This window comes from Candoia aspera, chromosome 3 (genome assembly GCF_035149785.1).
Source record: "Candoia aspera isolate rCanAsp1 chromosome 3, rCanAsp1.hap2, whole genome shotgun sequence".
NCBI lineage: Eukaryota > Metazoa > Chordata > Lepidosauria > Squamata > Boidae > Candoia > Candoia aspera.
In genome coordinates, this window is record NC_086155.1 from 117,517,861 (window position 1) to 117,541,819 (window position 23,959).

The window sequence follows — 23,959 nt, forward strand, 5'->3', positions numbered from 1 at the left end:
GACAAGCCAAAAAGACCTAAATATTTTTGTTCCAACATTTTTGACACATGAATTTTGGCCAAAAATTCCTCAGTAGGTCCCCTTTGCTTAAAAAAAAAGATCAAATATGTAAATATGAATTATCTCCAACTGCCTCTGACTTTCTTGGGCAATTTAAGGTATCCAGTGTGGTGAAATATTCAGTCTTAGTCACTAGGATATATTTATAGCTGCATGAAGTCCTGGGAGGTGGCCTAGACTCATGCTGAGCAATGAAGTTTTTTAAAAAAAATCTACCTCCTTCCATCACGCTTAATGTCGAATTGAGTATTTTAAAATTCTAAAAATGTGTAATGAGACCCAGTTTGGTGTAGTGGCTAAGGCCTCAGGCTAGAAACCAAGAGACTGGAAGTTCTAGTCCCACCTTAGGCACGAAGCCAGCTGGGTGACCTTGGGCCAGTCACTCACACTCAGCCCTAGGAAGGAGACAATGGCAAACCACTTCTGAAATCTTGCCAAGAAAACTGCAAGGACTTTCCAGGCAGTGCCAGGAGTCAGAACTGACTTGAAGGTGCGTGTGCGCGTGCACACACACAGACTCTTAAATAGTAATTAATAAATTAATGTTATTGTGGGATCTGTTGCTTTAATGTGTTCGATTTTGGTATGCTAGTTAGACTTTGGTAATGGGTCATTTAGAGATCTAATAGTAACAGATGCCACCTCAAAAAGCTGTAGTATACCTCCTGATTAATGTGATTTGAAACTCTGCAGTGGTAGTTCAGTGTTATACCTAAGTATGGAGTGTTTAGCAACCTTGAAGGCTATAACGTTTTAGTTGTATCAGAATGAGTTGCCAAAATCAAACCTCTGAAAACATTTGCATCCAGAAACATGTACAAAGAACAGATTGGTCTTCCTAGCCTGCATAAGATACATATATCTACGTATAAAAAACATGCCTGCCAGAATTCAGGCAGATCATATCAATATATGAGCTATATTAAGATAAAACCAGCAGTTGCTAAATTTCTGTTTTTTTATATATATATATATATATATATAATTTATTTTATATGTTCAAGAATAGGCCCAAATTAATGGAACAGAAGTGTTCATTTAATAACAAAATTTACAGAGATTGCTGTTGTAAAAATTGTTTTTTGCCAAACAAATTCCATATATATGTATGTATGTATGTCCTAACAAGTTAACTGTAGAGAAATAGCTGTGTGCTAGTATAAAATTGTTCTGAAATGTTTCCAAGGATAGTAGTGTTCTATCTGGGAGAGCATGTAGGTATGTCTCATTAGAGCAGTCAAGTCATTGTGGAGGTGTACGTCATAACGTTTATGACATCATCTTTGTTTATCTGTCAGAAGGGTATACGATATTCTTTTCTTTCATACAATATTCTAATTGGTATTTCTTTGAGCAGAATACTTCTGAATTATTTATCCTTAACTTAATATTGAAGTGTTGTTGTAGAACCTGGTCTCTTGTCTTCTTCCTGACAAAGTGCACAAGTATATTTTTGGTACTTTTCTTAATTTGCATATCTTGTATTCTGTACACCTTGTCCATTTCTGCATCCATCTCTTCATCCCATTCCAAAAACTTTGTTAGAAATTCAACAACTCTGTCTTTGATGTCTTCACCAGCTTCTTCTGGAACCGCTCTCAATCTTAAACAAAATTCTTTCTCTCTCAGTTCCAGTTGTGCCACATTGTCTAAACCTTTTTCCTCTTTCGATTTATTATTTCTGTCTTATTTTCCAAAATTTCTATTTTTTCTTTAATTTGTTTAACCTCTCCATTTACATATTCTTCAATTTTTTTATTCATCTTTTCTTCCATATGTGCAAATCTTTCCTCCATCTTCCCTTCCAGTATAGCCAAATCTCTTTTAACTGATGCAGTCACTGATGCTGTGACATTATTCCCCAGTTCTTCAAACATCCTTTGTAAAATTTCTAGTGTAATGCCTTTTTCTGTTATTTGTTGTCCCTCTGTAAATGATCCTCTCCTTCCTTTTCCTCCTAATTTTCACTGCTTTTCTAGTAGTAGCCATTTTTCTTTTCTAAATTGTAATCCAGAGAGAAGTAAAAAGTAAAACGGGCTATTTTTTTTTCTTTCTTTTTCTCTATATCCTTTTCTCAAACTTATTTCAAGGATAGGATTGTTCTGTCTGGGGTAGCATGTAGGTCTGTCTCCATAGATCTATAGTCATGTGATCTTTCACAACTTCCGATTTCCCTTATTTCTATAGTTATGACTTTATTTAACAGCCAATCATCCTTAGCAAATTTAAACAATTTCCCACAGAGATATGCATTATTTATTTATTTACTACTTTATTTAAAGTATTTTGGAATTAATTAAGTAATATTCCAAATTTAGCTGTCCTCTTAGTCTGTTTTTATCTTCTGTATTTCAAGCTCTTGGAAAGTTTTTTTTTTTTTTGCTTTTAGCTCTCTTTAAATCCTTTTGTTTATTTCCTTGCTTTCCCATGAGTTGAAGGTGCACTCACCAGGTGGTTTAAGGCTCTCTGCTGCTTGGAAGATCTCTATAAACCTTAAAAATTTCTCCGTTTCAATGTGCTATAGAAAGTGGAGTGGGCAAACCCAGTGTTCTTTAGGCAGGCTGTGCATGAGGCTATAAGCATGATGTTTTCTTTTGCGACTCCTGGTGCTCTATTTGCAAGTTGCCCACAGGATCCTGCAGCTTTCTTCACAAGGAGCTGCCTTCCTGAGAGTGGATAATCTCTCAGCTGCTCCTTGTCTGGAGAAGCTCCAATAGCTCGGGCTTGCTGCCCAGCTGCCAGTCTTGCCTCGGTATCATCCCTGATGCTTGGAGACATGTTAGTCTGCCATATTCTCCACCTGGAAGAATGCAGTTTCATTTGAGCAGAGCACAGATTGCATCTTTATTACTACAGTGTAGCACCACTTTTCCTTCCATAAGGCACTGAACTAACATTTAAGCTCATTTAACATGTAAGCTAACGAACATTTAACTTGAAAGAAGTTTGAAATAATAAAACTGGAAAGTGTACATGATGTTTTGGGAACATAAGAAGGAAAGTAGTGTTACATTTAAAAGTAAATATATATGAGCAGCAAAGGTGATGAATCTTGAGCAGTTCCGCAACAACTTAGGTTTCTTACATACATCTCTACATGCAGTAAAAACTGTTTTCAATTTGTTTTTATTGGCAGAGACACAAGTATGGAATGAAATAGTTCCAGGAACACAGCTGAAAATAAATCTGCTCAAATCTCCCTGTTCCTGAGCCTAGCAATTATTGTGGTATGATGTGCTAGGAACTGTAGATATAATAAGCCAAGGCTGGTAGGGCTATACATAGCCCCAGCTCACAGTCTGGTCAGTTGAATCAAATGGGTTTGGAAGCCAGGTGGATATAGATGGTTACAAGACAGGTGATTTCTTAAATATAACAGTTTGCTTGTCAGAATGGCTGTTCAATTAAAACAATGTCTGGGTTTACTAGTCAAAAGGTAAAGAAGCCCTCAGCTGAGTTCAACTTATGCTGACTAAGTAGACATGTCCATGTTGGCTTTTTGGCAATAAGGTGAAAATGGTTTGCCATTCCATTCTTCCAATATGTTTTTCAGCCACTCGGTTTAGCGTACAGCTCTAGTATTCCATGGATCTCTCCCATTCAAACCAGGCACTGGCCTGCTTAGCTTCAGAACCCAGACAGTGGGTGATGCCACATGCTGCCGCACGTTTTTAGTAGGCATATCTAGTTTTTCAAATGGCCAGTCAGCAAGTGGTTAGTAAGCAAGAAGTGAGACTGAAGCATCAGTATAAATAGTCAAGTTTTTTGACAAGAGAACCAAAATCAAATCTCAGGAATGATTTGATGTAACCCTGATGGGCTTTGGGAGACATGGCTAAGCCTGTCCTCATGCTTTCAGATACTGTTGTCTTTACTCTGCTGGATAGAGAGAGAAAGCAGGAATGCTGAATGGAAGAGGCAGGGAAGCTCTTTGCTTCAGATATGCCATAATTTCTCACTTGCCTATGCTCAATTTAGTTACACATGCACAGGAACAAACAGCTCAAAATATCAAGTTGCTCTGGACATGCAGTAAGTACTTCTTCAAACATAAAAAACCAATGCATGAGTGATGTTTGGGTATTGTTACACTGTCAGCAGCTGTACCTCTTTCCAGTTTTTTGTCAGGCCAGCAAATACTGCTTTTTCTACTACTGGATACTTTGCTATGTCAGTTGTTGCTACAATTATGTCATTGTATTGCATGACCATGGGCCTTGGGGGAGCCTTTAAGATTTATGGTCTTCAATTAAGGAACTTGTTTAGGGACAATGCCTATTTCTGCAGTTCTTAAGAATGTCCATGTGAACTCTGTAAGAATCTGAGCATACAATGAAATCTTAATTTACTGGATCTTTATTCAATAGATTCCTCAAGCAGTGGGTCAAATTCCACTGCAGTTTATACCATTTGTATAATGATGTCTTGATGCAAGAATGTCACTTGTCATCAGGCAAATGAAGTAAATCCTCACGAAGATGTGCTATCCAATTTATAGGACATTTGTGAATCATGGACATTTCCTCCCCCAGTTAGTCTGTTAAAACAAGATTTCTCTGTATTTGTAAATAAATCTCTAAAGGTACATGGTTAATATTGAATAAAAATTAAACTACATATAGTGAATTCCTAAACAAGGAATTTAGACTTTAAAAGTTACTTAAAATGCAGTGATCCTTCCTGGGAGTACTAGTGAAAAATTATGCTAGGAGAAAGCAGAGTTAATATCAAACTGCATATATCAAGATTGCTGTTAGCATGGAGGTTTATAACAAATTGTGCACACACAGAGTAAGCTAATAGTCTCTTGATTTCGAGTGGTTAACATTGGCCTGATGTCCCGATCCTACATAAACCCATAGAATGGATGTTTTGCTAATTCATGCCTGGCCTATATTGAAATCAGTGGGGACAGGAATGCTAAGCAGCTGTATGATTTCTTTGTATGTTTGGAATCTGATTAGACAACTCAGAGTGGGATGGAAAACAAAGTTACATTGAGGAAGTTAATTTATACAGCAGAGACTCATAATCAAGAGCTGAGATCTTGGCAGAATATGACTATTATAAAAGTATTGAAGTCTTTTCATGCCTCATGTTTTGTCATTTCTAGCCACACAATGTAGGAAACAATATAAACAAGTTCAGTAAGGGAAGCAATCTCTGTAATGTCTTTATTGGCAAGAGAAGGCATTGTCTGTGTTAAGGCTGTGTATGTATCTTGATTTTGCAACATTGCATGAAGAAACAGAATTCTATACAATACTGGATGCAGAATTCCAATTCATAGGACTTCAGTGTTTATTTAGAAGATGTATTCTGAACACAGAGGGCCTATTTTATATGGTCCGCTGTAATATCTGGGAAAAGAAGCTTGTGAACCTTCTATAAAGGTTTGAAACTAACATTGAAATGGGTAGTGAGGACATTTTTGGTGAAGTGTGCCATTTTAAGGTAAAAGTGAAGACTCCTTTGAGTCAAGTTCAGTTCCTGGTGGCTTCATGGATATCTTCATGTAGTTTTCTTGGCAGCAATAAAGCAATGGTTTGCCATTCCCTTCTTCTGAGATGTTTCTTCAGATTCCCAGTCTAGCCTATAGTACTAGGATTTCCTGTTAATCCTCTGTACTAACAGACCCTGCTTAACTTTTCAAGATTAGCTAAGGGCAGCTAGATCTGTTGCTGTTTAAATTGCTATTTAAACAATGAGAGTGTTGGATGCTGACTGGAGACAACTAGGTTCATGCCCTTTCTAAGCCATGAAACTTGTAATGAAATCACTACGATCACTCAGCCTTACTACCTTCCAAGGTTATTGTGAGGATAAAATGAGAGGATAAGGACCAAGTATGATTCCTTGAATTTCTTAAAAAAAAAAAAGGCAGGATGTAAATGTAATGAATGAAATACTTTTTTCTTGTCTTGACTGCATGGACGTTATATAAACTGCCATTTGTATTTGTAAAAGGTGTAGAATAAATCGATCAATAACGACACAACACACCAGACAGAAGACGTCATGAACTCTACTGTATTTGCAGATAGTGCTGTTTCCTGCTATTCAGAACTCTCTGTGTTTTCTACTTTTTAAACCAGGTTTCCAACTCTTATGCGTATATACAGAGTGATATTCATTTGAGACTACAGTATGTTTGTAATACATGTGAAATTTCAGAAATTTTGAGAAGGCTGAAACGTCAGTTTCTGTAAAGTTCTGGATATATTTCTTACCCTCACCTTCTTTGGTAAAAAATATTGATTCTCAACTGGTGGGACTAAAAGACATAATATAAATATAAAACACATATCTTCATCCTTGGGTTTCTTTAATGTTAAAAGTTTTAATTGACAGAAGGAAAGTAGAGGAAGGAGAGAGAGAAGAACCTAGAAAAACATACATGGAGCAGAGAGAAAATTGCAACATCTTTTACTGTATACCCCATCCAGAGTGAGCTTAAAGCTTTGGAGTTGAAAAGGATTGGCCATTGAATTGCATTCAGATGATGAAACTTCAAGAATGCCTGACATGCCAAACTGTGGGGCCGATCAAAAGCCTCCTTACTTGAACAAAATCAAGCGCACTTTTTAAGAACCATTCTGGGGACTGACAGGAATACACCCGCAGCAGTGGTAAGAGCTGAAACAGGCACCCATTCCTGTAATGGTTGCCTATTCTGACAGACTCAGTCTCACAAGCAGGTGCTTAGGGAAAACTGGTTTATTGAAAGAATAGTGTGCAAATACAAAGAAAGCTGAGAATGAGCAAAAGCGCACCAAATACAAACTAAAAACCCTCGCTTCAAACCCGATCCCGCCCTAACTCCTGCTTAGCAACCACCCCCTCCCAGGTGTTGGCAACCATTACACATCAGCCTGAGAAAGTAACCTTGAACACATGCAATAACCCAAACATACATTCCTCAGTTACAGTAAAGAGATTACAGCCTGGTATGGCTGAAAATCTGGTCCCAGCAAACGTGAGACACGGATCAGAAAATTGACATGGGAAACGTTACGATGCATTCAGTACATTGGAACGATGAACATGACAATTCCATTTATAGTCTATCAGTAATCAAAGTCTTTAACTACTGGTGGAGGATTCTCCCAATGGAACATGATAGACTACCAAAAATGTGCCTTGAAGAACAGATGGGCACCTCAACCCACCACATAGATCAATCAACTCCTCCAAACTATCACATTCCTTGGCTTTTCACCACAATATTTACTTTCAGCCGGAGATCAGGCCAAGGCAATATTCAAACAAAGAGTCTTGGATGTTAACGCCCAAACAGACATTGAGTCACTTGCACACAATAGGTCGTTGAAATGGCTGGCTAAGAATAAACTCTCCTTTCAAATAGAAAAATACCTGACAATGGGTCTGACTCAATACCGTAAGATAGTTCTTAGTAGAGCAAGATTTGAGCAGCTAGATTCTATGGTCAAATACGGACGATTCCACCTTACCTTGAAAGGACGTGTGTTTGTGGAGCATCCGAAGTAGAAGATACTGCACATGTCCTATTTAGCTGCCAACTAGATGCCCCAGCAAGGGCACAGTACCTTCAGATACTAATTGACAGAACCACATACTGGGATCGTAACAAAAGACTATGTTACTTCCTCCAGGGCACAAATACGTATGTGGTCAATACAACTGTTAAGTTTATAGTTAGGGCTGTACAACTGAGAACGCAATTTATAGAACACATTGGGGTGGCATGTAAAGGTGATGAATTCATTTAAACTCACATTGTTTCTGCATTTTATTACTCGTTTTATTATATCTTGCATTTTTATCTTACAATTTTATCTCTATTTTACATTACTGTATTTTATCGTATTTTATCTCACCATAGTATATTTTATCTTATCTTACTGTATTTTATCTGTAACCCTAAATGATCGTTATATTGAATGAAAACTCTTCCACAATCATGGAAGCACTTGAAAATGCATGTGTAATTTTTTATCTCTCTTTCTCACTAGTGCTTCCAGTCCTTGAGTGCACTATTGTTCTAGAATATCTAGTGGCTATGTTTTTGAGCACCAAAGCATGATCTAGAAAACATCCCACCTGAATTTAGAGATCACCTCAAAAATAGATTTGATGCACTAAACACTGATGACCAAAGACATTGGAACAGTCAGGCATACGGCGCAAGACCGAACAGCATTTCATTCTGTTAAACACAGGGTCACCATGAGTTGTAAACGACTCGATGGCAACTAACAACAACAACGCTCTTGAGAATGTCATTGTGTTGTGTCAAGTGAAGTATATCAAATGAAGCACAGATTTTTCACAGAGGCATGAAATCAGAATGATAGAATACCTTAATTATCCCATATCTGTTGGGGGACAGGCTCAGCCAAGCATGGTTCTAGCAGAAAATTCTTGTCTTGTTGACAACTTTTTTCTTCAGAGGCTGAAGGAAAGCACAAGAGGATCAGCTGTCCTTGATAGTCATTAATTGGGAAGTCTGCTGACGAAGCAGAAGTAGAAGGAACATTGGGGAAAGTGACCACGTATCTTAGATTTTTTAAAAGTGGTTTTTAAGAAACTCAGAGCAGTGATAAGCTAGATCCTATGGCAGAAGAAGTTAATGGGAAAAAGCTCAAACCATGTGAGAATACCTAAAGAAGAAGGCACTAAAAATGTAAGTACAAACAGTCCCAATAAGTCGGGGAAAAATGGATTACAGCAAAAGAAGCTTTTCAGTCGAGCCTTGTCTAGCAGTCTTGTTATGTTCCACAGTCGAGTCTTGCCCTGCCACCTTGCCACGATCTTCAGCCAAGCCTTGTCGCGATCCACAGCTGAGCCTCGCCTCGCCGCCTTGCTGCGTGTTGCACCAGAGCCTTATCCAACGAAGACCCAGAACTCTACGGCTCGGATTGGTTCCACCTTCCTGCTGGGATGGGACTGAGTGAGTCTGTTACTGCTGCCATTTGAACTAAGTTCTAACTTGTGTAAGTAATTGTGAATTTGTAAATAAAGAACTTTATCCTACCTCCTCCTGGTCAATTCATACTCAGAACAGAACACACTGAAAGAGCTTCTTCCTGCTTTACCCTGTTCCACTTCTCCACATATATCAGTTGGGCTATTTGGACCATTTTTAAAAAATAATTTTTATTAAAGCTTTTAAATAAAAACTAACCCAAACTATTTATAAAATAAGAAAGTGAGAAAGAAAAAGGGAAAAGGGAATCAAAGAAAGGCAGAAAGTGCAAGAAAGAAAAAGTTAAAGAAAAACAGAAAAGAAAGGAAAGAAATTTATGAAGAAGTAGCTTCCGATATTCTTCCCAGCAGTTATAAGTACAATATTTTTTAATCTCTCTGACAATGCGCTATTTGGACCATTTTAATGTTCTTTCAGAACAGCACTAGATCCATGCTCAGAAATTGACTGACAGGTCACAGGTGAAGAACACCTCTGCCGGTGCCCTATTATTTGGGCAATTTAAGAAATGGCTCAACATATTGATCCAAGTACATGCCTATGCTCTTCATCTTTCATGACTTATTTCTCTTTTCAAAACTCCAAGGTAAAGGTCATCAATGTTTCTGCACTATGCAGTGGTTGCAATTTAATTCAATCTGTTCTGAACCTCCCACTTTTTAGCATCATTTGATATCTGGGTTCTACGAGTATGAGAGGAGAAAAACCCACTGATTTCCTTTACACCATGCTGTTATACAGATGAATCGTCTCCCCTTTACTCCCTTTTTTTCTAAACTAAAAAGTCCCTTAAACATCTATTTCTGTTTTATTGACTATTCTAAAGCCTTTGTGTGGACCATAACAAATTGTGGCAAGTTCTTAGTGGTATGGGGATACCAAGTCATCTTGTCTGCCTCCTGAAGAATCTGTATAACGACCAAGTAGCAACAGTAAGAACAGACCACGGAACAACGGACTGGTTTACGATTGGGAAAGGAGTACGGCAGGGCTGTATACTCTCACCCTACCTATTCAACTTGTACACAGAACACATCATGCGACATGCTGGGCTTGAGGAATCCAAGGCTGGAGTTAAAATCTCTGGAAGAAACCTTAACAATCTCAGATATGCAGATGATACCACTTTGATGGCTGAAAGCGAAGAGGAACTGAGGAGCCTTATGATGAAGGTGAAAGAAGAAAGTGCAAAAGCTGGCTTGCAGCTAAACCTCAAAAAAACCAAGATGATGGCAACCAGCTTGATTGATAACTGGCAAATAGAGGGAGAAAATGTAGAAGCAGTGAAAGACTTTGTATTCCTAGGTGCAAAGATTACTGCAGATGCTGACTGCAGTCAGGAAATCAGAAGACACTTAATCCTTGGGAGAAGAGCAATGACAAATCTCGATAAAATAGTTAAGAGCAGAGACATCACACTGACAACAAAGGCCCGCATAGTTAAAGCAATGGTGTTCCCCGTAGTAACATATGGCTGCGAGAGCTGGACCATAAGGAAGGCTGAGAGAAGGAAGATCAATGCTTTTGAACTGTGGTGTTGGAGGAAAATTCTGAGAGTGCCTTGGACTGCAAGAAGATCAAACCAGTCCATCCTCCAGGAAATTAAGCCAGACTGCTCACTTGAGGGAACGATATTAAAGGCCAAACTGAAATACTTTGGCCACATAATGAGAAGACAGGACACCCTGGAGAAGATGCTGATGCTAGGGAGAGTGGAGGGCAAAAGGAAGAGGGGCTGACCAAGGGCAAGGTGGATGGATGATATTCTAGAGGTGACGGACTCGTCCCTGGGGGAGCTGGGGGTGTTGACCAACAGGAAGCTCTGGCGTGGGCTGGTCCATGAAGTCACGAAGAGTCAGAAGCGACTAAACGAATAAACAACAAAAAGTCCCTTTTCCATACGAGGAAATTGCTTAGCCCCTTAATCATTTTGATTGCCATTTTCAGCACCGTTTCCACCACTACAATATCCTTTGTGAGCTGTAATAATAATACAGTTTTATTTTCAGTATTGATGCTTTTTCTCACGTTCCTAGAAAAGGAATTCGAATTTTTCACTGCAGTTACGTGCAGGATCAGTGCTTTTATTGGGCTGTCTCCCATAGTCCTAAGATCACTTTTCCGATCAGCCACAATTAACTCAGATTGTATATGGGTGAAATTGGGACATTTAACCCCAATATGCATCACTTCATGTTTGTCTACCATGAACTCTGGTAGTATTTACAACCCTAAATATTTAGGTGGCATTTGCAAACTTGGCTACTTCACGGCTCGTTCCTAATTCCTGATTAATTCCTAATTTTAAGCAAGTTAAAGTCCTTGATAGTCTCTACTATTTAGGTCCCTTTATTGCAAACTGGAATACATTTATTCATGCTCTTTTTTCTGCTCAACCAGTTAGCAGTCTGTAAGCAGACCTATCCTTTATTTATGACTATAAATTTTCTCAGGACTCTCTGGAGAGGCAAAGATTTCTCAAAAGTCTAGGTAAATAATACCATCGAGATCATTCCTCTCTGTATGCTTATTAATATTAGGAATTCTAAAAGATTAGTGTGACAGGACTTGCCTTTGCAGAAGCCATTTTGTTCTTTTTTCCTTCAACATGACTTGTCCTTCAATTTGCTTGCTAATTTTACTTTTAATAATACTGCTCACTAAGTCATATGGACCTGAATTTGCCTGCATGACTTCTGGATCCATTTTTTAAAAAAAAACTCATAACCACAGCCACTTTCCAGGCCTGATGCTTTTAGGGATAAGTTACATATTTCTGTCTCACAGCCAAAGTCATCAGTATGTTTCAGGGAACATAAGAGAAGAAGGCCTGTTGTTATGGTGAGCTTTGAAAGGCTGACGTGATATTGAAATGCCCTCCTTTAAGTCACTCTGATGTTCTTCATAGGAAAGGGGTATTTTTATGACACTCTGCTAGAGCTCCTGTCTTAGGAGAGTTTATGACTCAATTTGAAAGCCCCCTATAAGGTATGGCAGGAGAGTTGGTTGGGAAGCACTTTTTGTAAGCTTTCAATTAATCCCATTGACTGTGTTTTTATTATTGGTACTTTTGAGAAAATACACTATTTTTTTTCCCCATGTCAAAATGTCATTAAGAACCTGATGATTAAGGGAGCAATTAGCACATCTTTTCCACAGAAGATGAATGTTAGAATGTTGTGTAGCGCTAAACTATCTGTATTGATACTGAATACACTCGTATCTTAAATAGCTTGTTGGTGTTAGGATTTAATTAATCACACAAGAGTGAATTTCTGAACGCCATTAATAAGTCATGTACAGCAGTTTCCATAGGAAATATTCTGCGTTTCATGACACTTTTGTCACATGAGCAACTGAGCTCTGGATTTTTCCCAGATACCACACTCTGAGGATTGGTCAAAGACCTCTTTCTTAAATGTCTTTGTTGCTATGTTGATTCCTTCTGTATTTAAATTTACTTGAATCTAAACCCATTACATAACATAGAGGCAAAGATAATCTAGTGAAGAATGGCAGCCAATACAGTTAACTTCCCACATGCATGCATTCTTTCATCTTTATTATTACCCAGCCTCTGCTATTTTTTTCCCATCTCTTCAGTCCAAATACGAATGCCACTTCAGGAAGTGAAGAGCCATCTCTCCTCCTGTATTTTAAGCTTACTATTTTGGGCAGAAATACTTTCTGGCTGTTTATTTTCCCCCTCCTGAGGGATTATTTCTCCATGTTGTACCTTCTTTAGAGGGGTGCTGAAGAACACTATAATTTATGTAGAAATAACTATGTTAAATGCAAGAACAATAATGATCCTTGAGGCACTTAAAATATCAACACCGTTATTCTGTCACCTCTATCAGATGAAGTTAGAGAACATATGCACTCAAGATTTGAGTTGGAGGTAGTAACCAATATAGACATGGGGAAACAAAATACAAGAAATAGGTAAGGTAAGACTAATGTCCAAACATCAAGATTCATAACCTGCTTCTTCGTCTTGTACAATACATGGCTTCATTTGTTAGCAGTGTTCCACCTGACTCTACATAGGTCAAACTGTTCAGTCCCTTGAGCAAGGATAAATGGGTTGAAATCTGGCCATGCATATTTAGTGTTCCAAAATCAATGCGGAAATTCTTCAACTACTTGGAATGTTCTGTCAGTGACCTCATAGCTGACCTCTTTAAGCAAAGATTGTACAAAGACTAATCTTATGAAATAGCTGAACTAGAATCCATTAAAGTGTCAACTTTAATTTCCCATGGATTAAACAGAAGTCAAAGGTTTTTTTTAATCGAAGTATTGCTTAGTGTGATATGTGAACCCATGTATTAATCAGCTCATCAGTGCTAACAATATCTGTAAAAATTAACACAAAGAAAGATAAAATCACAGTATCCTTCAATGTTAGTGCTCTATTCATATCCATACAACCCAACCTCATGAAGAAAAGCATCTGCAAACTGCTACACAAGAATACGACATGGAAACAATACACCAAATTTTTAATTCCCAACCTCATGAAACTATTAAAACTCAGCCTTACTATCTACTTCCAATCTAACAGCCCTGTATACCAACACCTCACAGGAACACCTATGGGATCCCCCATCACAGGGTGCATAGCAGAGGCAGTCATACAATAACTAGAAAGCACGGCCCTTCCCAAAATGAAACCCCAAACATGAATCAAATATATTGACAACACATTTGTCGACCTAAAAAAATCAGAACAAAAGCATACTTTAAATATTTAATTCTAGATGCCTGTGGATCAAGTTCAGCATAGAGAATGAGAGAGAAAACAAACTAATATTCCTTGACATCCTTATAACCAAGCAGAATGATGGCATGCTACAATCCCAAATTTACAAAAAAAAAAAAGGCAAATTCTAAATTTCTACAGCAACCCCCCCACCATCAGAACCCTCATCAATAGAGTAGCTCACCAACACTCAATAAAGCCGAACTTCACTACTGCCAAAATACATTCAAGAAGAAGATCTACCTCCCCAATTTCATTAAAAAATGTACTAGGAAATGAAACAATACAGATAGTCCTTGTTTAGTGACCACAGTTGGGACCAGCAACCCAGTTGTTAAGCAAAGTGGCTGCTAAGTGAAACCACAACTCTGCTTATGGTCTTACTTCAGCTTTCCTTTGCTTTACAGACCTGCAAAGGTAATACATGTAAGGATTGGCCATAAAGTTACTTTTTAATCACTGTTGTAACTGAACAGCTTAATGAGGACTACCTGTAAAAAGAAAGATACCCCAGAACTACTATGATAACACTGCCATGCACAAAAAATGCATCTGAACACACCAGTAGCCTACTCCAACCGTGAAACATCCCACAAAAACAACACAGAATTCTGTGTAAACCAAAAGACTGCACACTCCCCCAAGACAGAACTAACATGGTATACAGTATTAACTTCCTGGACTGCAACCAATATGCTATTACAGAGGACAAACAGGGCACCAGCCGCATCAGAGAATTATGGAACATGAAACTGCAATAAAGAGCCAGGATTGCAAGTACCGAACAGCCACCCATACTCTTAAAACTAATCATGCATTTGACTAGGAGACTACTGAAGTCATAGACCATGCAAAGAAGCAAGAAAGCCTGGTACTCAAGTAAATGGGCTACAGATCCATTGAGCTGGATGCCACTCAATCAGCCACCTGATCTAAAACACTCAGAACAAACAAATGAGGAGGCCCAATCAAAACGGAAACACTACTACTCCCAAGAACCAATTCACTGATGCCTCCCACGAAACCTCCAATCACCAATCAACCCCCTGAGTTCAAATATTACACAGACTGCAAATACTGCAAGGCATACTGTAGAGGGAAGAGAGAATGGCCTTGAGGGACAGGAGGAAGAGCTGCTACCAAGGCGATGGTCAGATAAAAGATGCCTGAGTCCCGGGGCAAGAATGTAATGTGAGTAAACCTCTCACACAAGCCCCTCCCTAGTTCTCATGAAGATAAAGGGAGGGAGGGGGAAAATGCATGCAGACTTGCAGGATTCTGTTACTGTAGCTTTACAATAAAAGTAGTACTGACTACATGACCTTGGTTTCCTAGTCTGACCTACTTGAAGGGCTGACGCATATCCCCCCCCTTCTGAACTTTTTTTTACTGAGAAACCCTTGCAGAGACATGGGGTGGAACTTATACAGAAAACTTGATTAATACCTTGGTATTAATCTCACAAAACCTGGAGTACCCAATCACAAGGTATGAACATCGGCTTTGTGAATAACCACTATCTAAAAGTAATTATCACTAATTAAAGTGCCTGAATTTCATTTTCCCTGACCTGTTGTTATTCTAGGCTCCCTTCCCCGTACATGTATATTTGTCTCTTAATAATCCATGCATCTCATGAAGTAAATAGTACTGCAGAAATCTTTATGCCATGGTTAATCTTTAAAATGCCATAACAACAAGTCATCTAGTATACAGTCACTACATTTCCTGGATTAACTTTATGGTCTGTCAAGAATTACAAAATTGTAGGATGCCATTATTTCATGGGCTTGAATGTTAGGATTGTTCTCTCTGTAACATGCAGCTTTTAAGCTGCTTTCTAAATCCTAGATACTGTTTTGATATTCAAGGATATGTATACGTACACTTCAAATGATGAACAAACATAAAACCAAAACATTTCAGTTACCCTGTAGATAGTTATTTAGAATATATCTTTTAAAAAACAACTCAGAGCTGGAATATGGAAATTGAATGTCACAAAAGTCATACTGTACTAAATTCCTGGTACTTTTGCAATGATCAAATGGGGGTGGAAACAACACATCCCATTTTAGTTTAATGATTTGTTATTGTTCCCAACCATTGGAACATTTTTTGCTTATGAATTAATAAAGCTTGTACGATATAACTATTTGCTGAGTTAAGTTTTTAATTTTCTGTAATAATCCCTAGTTAAGAGAATTAGATTGCATGTTCCAAATTACTTTTTGTTTCTCTCTGAGAAAGGAAAGCTTTCACCGTTCCCTGTACTCTTACGTACACTAGGAAATTACTGGTTTCTTGTGACTTCAGTAGCAAATAGAGTATTATGTCCTGGACAGTACAGTTCACAGAATTATGGTATATGTTGCCCAAGTTTATCCCTGTCAGCAACATTAGAAAACCAGCCAAGGTTCTACTCATTTTTTTTAACTTGCATCTTTGCAAAGGTTAAGCATATCTGAACCTAAGATGAATCTATTATTTTGATATTTCTTCATGTAAACACCTACAAGTATTTTATTTTTAACATTATGGTAATATGAAACACTGCAAGGTGGTAAATTGAGACCACAGCCTGTTATGTGCATTTTAACATTTGAAGACAGGCTGGCATCAAGCAACTTAATGAAATTTGATAATACAGGCTGGATTAAAATCTCAAGGTCTGGAAAATCTGTCAAGTGCCATGGATATCTATAGTACGGGTTTCCTGCTTCTGGATGTTACATATCAAGTAAAGCTTCTTATTACTTAACAGAGTTGTTAGCAACCACACGCTACAATACAATACAACAGTATTTCAAATGAAGAAGTGGTACCCTCAGATGCCAAGGGATATTGTCAGAAAGCTTGCTAGAAATATGTGTACAATGATACTATGTCAGTCAACTAAACGAATGATGACAAAACATATAGGTAAAATAATTACCAATGAATGTAAAGTGCTTACTGTCAAAAGTATATAAAAATTGTTGGAGCTACTGTTGGAGCTACTTTTGAGTAGCTGTGTGGCACAGGAACGAGCACCAGCAAGGACCCCGCCCCTCCCGGGTGGAAGATCAATCCCAGCAGCGTGGTATGAGGAGGGCTGGTCAGGGCGGCATGATGAACAGCTCGACAAATGGCCCTGGCAGAGATGGAGTGGTGGACTGGACCAGTCTTGGCCACCAGATGAGCCCCATGACAGCAATTTGGCTGGGTGTGGTGGAGGATGGACTCTGGCCTGGACCTTGTCATTATCCTGGACTTCCTGGACAGCTGGCTGCATAGAGGGACTTTTTGAGGTCTCTGTTGACTACATCACGGACAACGCTGGGGGAACTGCCTGGGGCCTTTGACCTCTACACTGTAAAATTGCTAGAGTTTGGCTGTCCTCTCCCAATTTCCTTATCCTTTCAACAACGAGGTATGTTAGATTAATAAGGTCCCTCCAAGGTGAATGGGGGCTCCTCCCCTGCGTGTGAGAGATGAGAGGGGAGTCTGAGTATGAATGCACTGGTGTGTTAGAGCACTCCCCCCCTGAGTGAGAGACAGAGGGGGAGGGGTAGTGGATGTGATGCCCCCTGTTGCCTAATGAGAGAGGCTTGGGGGGTATAGTGAGTATCTGGGTGATGGTTGGGTCTATCAGCGCCGAGAGCGAGAGCTGGTATGCTGGAGGGCCCACCATCCCCTTGTGGTTGTGGAAAGTGTGTATGGTTGTATGATTGTATGAGAGGATGGAGGGACCCCTACCTCAAGCCAGGAGTCCTAGAGGTCCAGAACTGGAGGCAGCTGGACTGGTGGAGCCTGGGGGATATAGGGCGGGACATTTCATCGAGGTGGTGACAGGCAGGGGATGTTATGATGGAAGGTGGAGGGTGAGTCATCATAGACGAAGACGCCCCAGGTGTTTATTACCTGTGGTGTGTTCCAACCCTCCGCACTTAAATGTAGGCCCTGGACAGCAGACTCATAGGGGCCCTGGCCTCCGTCTGCTGCTGCTTAATGCCAGGTCGGTGAACAACAAGGCCCCCCTCATATGTGACTTGATCACAGATGAGGGGGCAGACCTGGCGTGTATTACCAAACCCTGTCTGGGCCCGGAAGGGGGAGTGGCTTTGTTGGAGGTGTGCCCGGTTGGGTTTCAGGTGTAGCACCAGCCGAGATGCCGGGGCAGGGGAGGAGGGGTGGCAGTTGTCATCAGAGAGTCTCTAGTGGCCTTCAGGGGCGCTGCTCCACAAGTAGCTGGTTGTGAGACCCTGTTTTTCAAGTTGGGTGCCCAAGAGCAGTTGGGAGTGTTGCTGCTGTACCAGCCTCCCTGCTGCGTAGCAACCTCTCTGCCTGAGCTGCTGGAGGCGGTCTCAGGGTTGGCAGTGGAGTTCCCCAGGCTTATGGTTCTGGGGGACTTCAATTTGCTGTTCTTGGGGCGGGCCTCGGAGGCAGCTCGGGAGTTCATGGCCACCATGGTGGCCATGGGCCTCACTCAGATTATTCGGGACCTGACTCGAGACAGTGGCCTCACACCAGACTTAGTTTTCTTGTAGGAGCAGTGGCAATGTGATCTGAGGGGAGAGTTACATCTTTCTCCATTGTCATGGTCAGATCATGCTCTGGTGACCTTGGGATTCTCATATGCCACCCCCCTCCGCAGGGAGGCAGAACCTATTTGATTGGTCCACCCCCGGTGACTGATGGACCCAATGCAGTTTCAGAGGGAGCTGGGGGTTATACCTGATGATCTGCTGCATGGTCCAGCAGAGGCCCTGGCTGCTGCCTGGAATAGGGAGATGGCTGGGGCCTTGGATAGGATCGCGCCTGTGCAGCCTCTCTTATCCTATAAAACCCGACGCTCCCCGTGGTTCATGGAGGAGCTGAGGGTTCTGAAGAGGATTAAGAGATGCCTAGCGCGCCACTGCAGAAAGACAAAGACCAAACCTGACCAGACACAAGCTGGAGCCGCAATTAAGGCCTACCTTGTGGCTGTAAGAGTGGTGAAATGCCAGTATTTCTCCGCTCTTATTGCATCCGCAGAATGCCACCCAGCGGCCCTGTTTAGGGTCACCCGATCCCTGTTGGGGAAAGGGAGCCTGGAAAATCATCTACAGGGCCATGCTGAGGAATTTTCAGGGCATCTGCAGGATAAAATCACTTGGATTCGCTCTAAGTTGGACTCCAAGTGTGGGACAGAGTCTGGGGAGATGCCTGGGGAGCGTACTTGCCCAGTTATCTGGGAACAGTTTGATCCTGTTGGACCTGAGGAAGTGGACAAGATCCTCCAGACTATAAATGCCACCACCTGTCAATTAGACCCATGTCCCTCCTGGCTGGTGAAGGCAGCTTGGGAGGTGACATGTGGTTGGGCGCAGTCGATGGTAAATACATCCTTGCAGGAGGGGATGTTTCCGGCAGCCTTTAAGGAGGCGTTGGTACCTCCTCAAGAAACCATTGCTGGACCCTACTGTGCTGGATAATTTTCGTCCAGTCTCCCACCTCCCTTTTATGGAGAAGATGGTTGAGAAGGTGGTGGAACTACAGCTCCAGAGGATCCTGGAGGAAGCGGATTATCTAGACCCCTTTCAGTCAGGTTTCAGGCCCTGATATGGGACAGAAACTGCACTGGTTGCACTTATGGATGATCTCTGGTGGGAGCGGGATGGAGGCAGTGCATCCATCCTTGCTCTCCTTGACCTCTCAGCGGCTTTCGATACCATCGACCATGGTATCCTTTTGGGTCGGCTCAGGGAGTTGAGGGTGGGTGGCGTAGTCTTACGCTGGTTCACATCCTTCCTCCAGGGCTTGTCCCAGTCGGGTTTAATAGGGGAGGAGAGATTGGGCTCACAGCCCATCCTTTGTGGGGTGCCGCAGGGGTCGGTACTCTCTCCTCTCCTTTTTAACATCTACATGAAACCGCTGGGTGAGATCATCCGTCTCCATGGGATGAGGTATCATCAATATGCTGATGATACTCAGTTATACATCTGAGTATAAGTAAATGATGCTTTGACTGCCCTCTCCAGGTGCCTGGGGGCTGTGGGGGTCTGGATGGGGAACAACAGGCTTCAGCTGAACCCTGGTAAGACGCAGTGGCTATGGGTTAACGGCTCCTCTGCTCCAAGGAACTTGCCATCTTTAGTCTTGGATGGGGTTGCGCTGCTCCAGACAGACCCAGTGCGTAACTTGGGGGTCCTCTTGGACTCATGACTCCTGCTCGAAGAGCAGGTGGCAGTCGTGGCCAGAAGGGCCTTTGCACAACTTCATGTTGTGTGCCAGTTACGCTCCTTCCTGGAGTGAGAGGCCCTTCGAACGGTCACTTATGCCCTGGTTATCTCCCATATAGACTACTGTAATGCGCTTTACATGGGGCTACCCTTGAAGAGTATCTGGAAGCTACAGCTGGTCCAAAATGCAGCTGCGTGGGCGATTTTGGGTGCTTCAAGATCAGCACATATTACCCCGTTGCTACATGAGCTACACTGTGTGCCAGTTTGCTTCCGCGTCCAATTCAAGGTGTTGGTTATCACCTTTAAAGCCCTACATGGCATGGGTCCAGGTTACCTAAGGGACCATCTCATCCCCGTTACATCAACCCGTCCCACCTGCTCATGTAGAGAAGGCATGCTGTGGACCCCGTCTGCATGAGAATTGCATCTGGCAGAGTCCAGGAGGCAGGCCTTCTCTGCAGCAGCTCCCGCCCTTTGGAACACCCGTCCCCCGGAAGTGAGGCTGGCCGCCTCTCTTTTGGACTTCAGGAAACGATTGAAAACCTGGCTTTGTCACCATGCCTGGAGTGGGGAGAGGTAGAGCCACTCTTGGGGTTGGTTGGCTCCCTAGTCCTGCCGAGGCTGGTCTTGTTCCCCTTTGGGTGGTATTAGATCTGCCATTACTTGGATCTCATTATATTTTATATTTATTTATTGATATTGATATTTATAGATTAATGATACTATGATTTTATCAAATTTTAAACTGTTTTATTGTGAACTGCCCAGAGTCCCCCGTATGAGGGAGATGGGCAGTGATAAAAATATGATAAATAAAAAATAAAAAAAATCTTAAAAATCTTAAAAATCTTGCTTAAAATCTTAAGCAAACTGCTTAAAAGTGAGGCAGTCTGAATTCTGATTTTGGACTATACATGTAACTCAAAGTTCACAATGCCCTTAATGCCAGATATTCAGTTCTCTCAAGCAACAATTCACCTATTCTGTTGACTTTAATTCAGACAGATTTTCATCTACCTGGAATGGGTGAGCCTGAAATTACTCCATTCCAAATTTGGGCATACTTTGGTCCCAATCTGTTTGTTCAGACTTGTGACACATCATGAGTAGTAGCACTGTGGCAGCCATCTTTCCATCCCCAGCCCCCAAAATGTTGGTTGTTTATAATGGAGAGGTTGCCCCCAGGCATCCACAATAATTGTTTCTTTGGATCTTGGATCTTCCAACATGGAAGGTTTTATTGGGCATCTCATAAACAACCATTATCATCCTTTGGAATATTCTGTCTGTCTGTCTGTCTGTCTGTCTGTCTGTCTGTCTATCAAATTTCTATCACCGCCTATCTCTCCCGAAAAAGGGACTCTATCCAAGGATTGTCATAAAGTTTTCTTGTGGGTGATTATTTGTAGTTGCCATTTTTAACTCAAACTTCATGGAAGTGCATAAAGATGAATTGCCATCTGCTGGGCCTTGAATCATCAGTTTAAGACTTGGTGTGGAGACGGATAAAAGCTGGTGCATTGGCCTTCAACACCTGTCTGTCCCAGCCAAAATGGCTCATAGCAAGGGCTAGTGGGAAATACAGTCCAAACATTTGTGAAGTATGCCTTCACCTGTGCTTAGGCTGGTGTCCACGCACTCCTGAAATACCAATGTTTAGCTGTCCTGGCTCCAGGTGTAATCTTTGTAGGGGTTTAGGTTTCCTTGGTCTGGATTTTAGAAATCTTGCACCTTTCTTATAGTTTTTAGAATATCATAACATGAAACTTAAAAACAAGTTTGCTGAGTGTAAAAGTACATTGAGTGCAAATTTTCTTTCTCTTGCTTCCCTCTTCCTCTTCCATACATATATTAAAGGATCTACAAATGGTTATCCTTGCAATTAATTATAACCAGAGAAGGATAAACAGGAGCTTAATGGCCAATCAGAAGCTGAGTTTAGCAGCTGCATCCATTCTATATTGATTTTGTAGTCAGTGACTAAAGGCTCTCTTCAGAGGACTCAGCTGAACCATCTCAGTGGCAAGATCGCTGATGGAAGAGATGGTCATCAGGGCAGTTCCTTAGTTAATAATGAATGTGTTTCTGATAAAATCCACTCTCTCAGATGGTTTGCTCAGGTGGGGGAATATGTGTTACAATGATCAAGACCATAAGTTATATCTACGAAAAACAACTCAGTGAGCATTTTCTTAAAAAGTGTATTTGGGCAGGTTTCACTTGACTGCTTCCAGAATGCTTTGTTAACTGAAGTGTACTTCTAGGATCCCATGAGCAGACATGTTTCTGCCAGCTATGTCACATAATGTGTCTGGGAAATTGTTGACAAACATAAAAGGGCATGATATTGAGGTGGGCAGCTCTTGTCAACATTTTGTTTCTAAGAATAATTAGAGGCTTGTTTGTTTTGGTCAGAATATTCTGATCTCATATTTTAGAATGCGGGATACATTAGGCAGGAAGAATGATTAGTGCAAAATTCAGAGCCATTTGGGATACTGTAGTTGTCATGGCCAATGAAAGCAAACTTTACAAACAGCAGCACTGGCTGTTGTCTGTCCAACCTGGTCTATTCTTCACTCCCACTACTGCTTCATCACTGTCTATTTTGGACTAGAAGCTTCTTGGGAGCAGGGAGCTATTAGTGTTGTTAATATAACCCTGAAAAACTCTACATGGACTGATGGCAAAATATAAATAATACGTGAGCTGGGATACCTAAGGCTTAAATACTACTTTTGTCTTTTAGGCCTAGAGTCCTAGGGCTGGCAAGTGGTATATAAACTAAAGCCATAAATAAAGTATTTATGTAATGGCTGAGTTTTATCATAAGGATCATTCATGATAACTTTATTTCAATTTCATCTTTTCCTTTTCCCATTTAGCAAGCAGTATAAATGCTGGGCTCCTGCGACAGTATAATTTCCTTGTGGACATTTATTTACTGTAGAAGTTTCAGGTGTCTCTTGTTCTGGAGACTGATATACAGTATCTTTCTTATGTTTAAACATCACAATATTGTTGCTTGGAGAGCAAAAAAACCCTTTCATCTTTCTAGTATATAGCATCATTGCTGATGTGATTACTGTGTGCAATAAGCTTGTTTAAGGTTTCAAATGCTTAGTGGTTACTTTCTGTGACTAAAATGGAAATTGGGGAAAAATATATATATTTTTTGCAAATTATTTTGTTTCCTAGTCTAGCAACTAGTTATTAATTTATCTTTGCCTGAAATGTCTAGCAAACATACTTGTTTCCCAGTGAAATAAAACAAGACGAAATATCCCTCCTACATTCTCAGATGCATTAAATGAATGTTTGCCTGGCCTTTGACTTCTATTGAAATAAAAGTTGTGTGGATTTCATGGTTGCTGTGGATACAGGTAACTGCCTTTGGTTGAGGGGACACTTGCACAAAGCTGCCCTTGTCCTCCTAACAGATGCATGGACAAATAATTTCAAAAAAGAGGTAGTTATTTGTATAGCAGAAACTGGTTTTTCTACAGTCATGTAAATGCAGAGAATCAATTGTGCTTGCAAGGGCTAAAGGAGATCTACATCACTGCTGGAACTGTGACTTTGAACACTAGCAGTTCTAAAGGCTGACTTCCAAGAGCATAGTCATTTATTCTGTGCCATGGCTGGCTTCTTAGCAGGGTGCTGTGGTTGAGCTGGAAACATTTAAAGGTGTGTGTTTGTGTGTGTGTACACATACATATAAGCATTCTGATATACTTCACCAGCTTGCCTTAGCTAGAATATTTAAAAGCCTCAATTTTTTTACATCAAAAGGACAGCAAAGAATTATGTACAGGACACCTGAGAATATTAGACTGGCCAATAAAAGGAGATTTACTTATTCCCAAGGTGTTACAAAGAATTGTCCCCATATTGATCGAAAGGGGGTGGTATGTGTTGTGGGAACTGGAAGAGCAGTGGATCTTTGTTTTGGGGCCTCTA

The 23,959-nt window shown here is 40.7% G+C and overlaps 1 protein-coding gene across 1 annotated transcript in view; it reads left to right on the forward strand.

Annotated features, from left to right (window-relative positions):
* The window catches only part of SEMA5A (semaphorin 5A), a 169,099-nt gene that overhangs the window by 15,692 nt on the left and 129,448 nt on the right, over positions 1-23,959 (forward strand). The gene's annotated exons all lie outside the window — the stretch shown is intronic.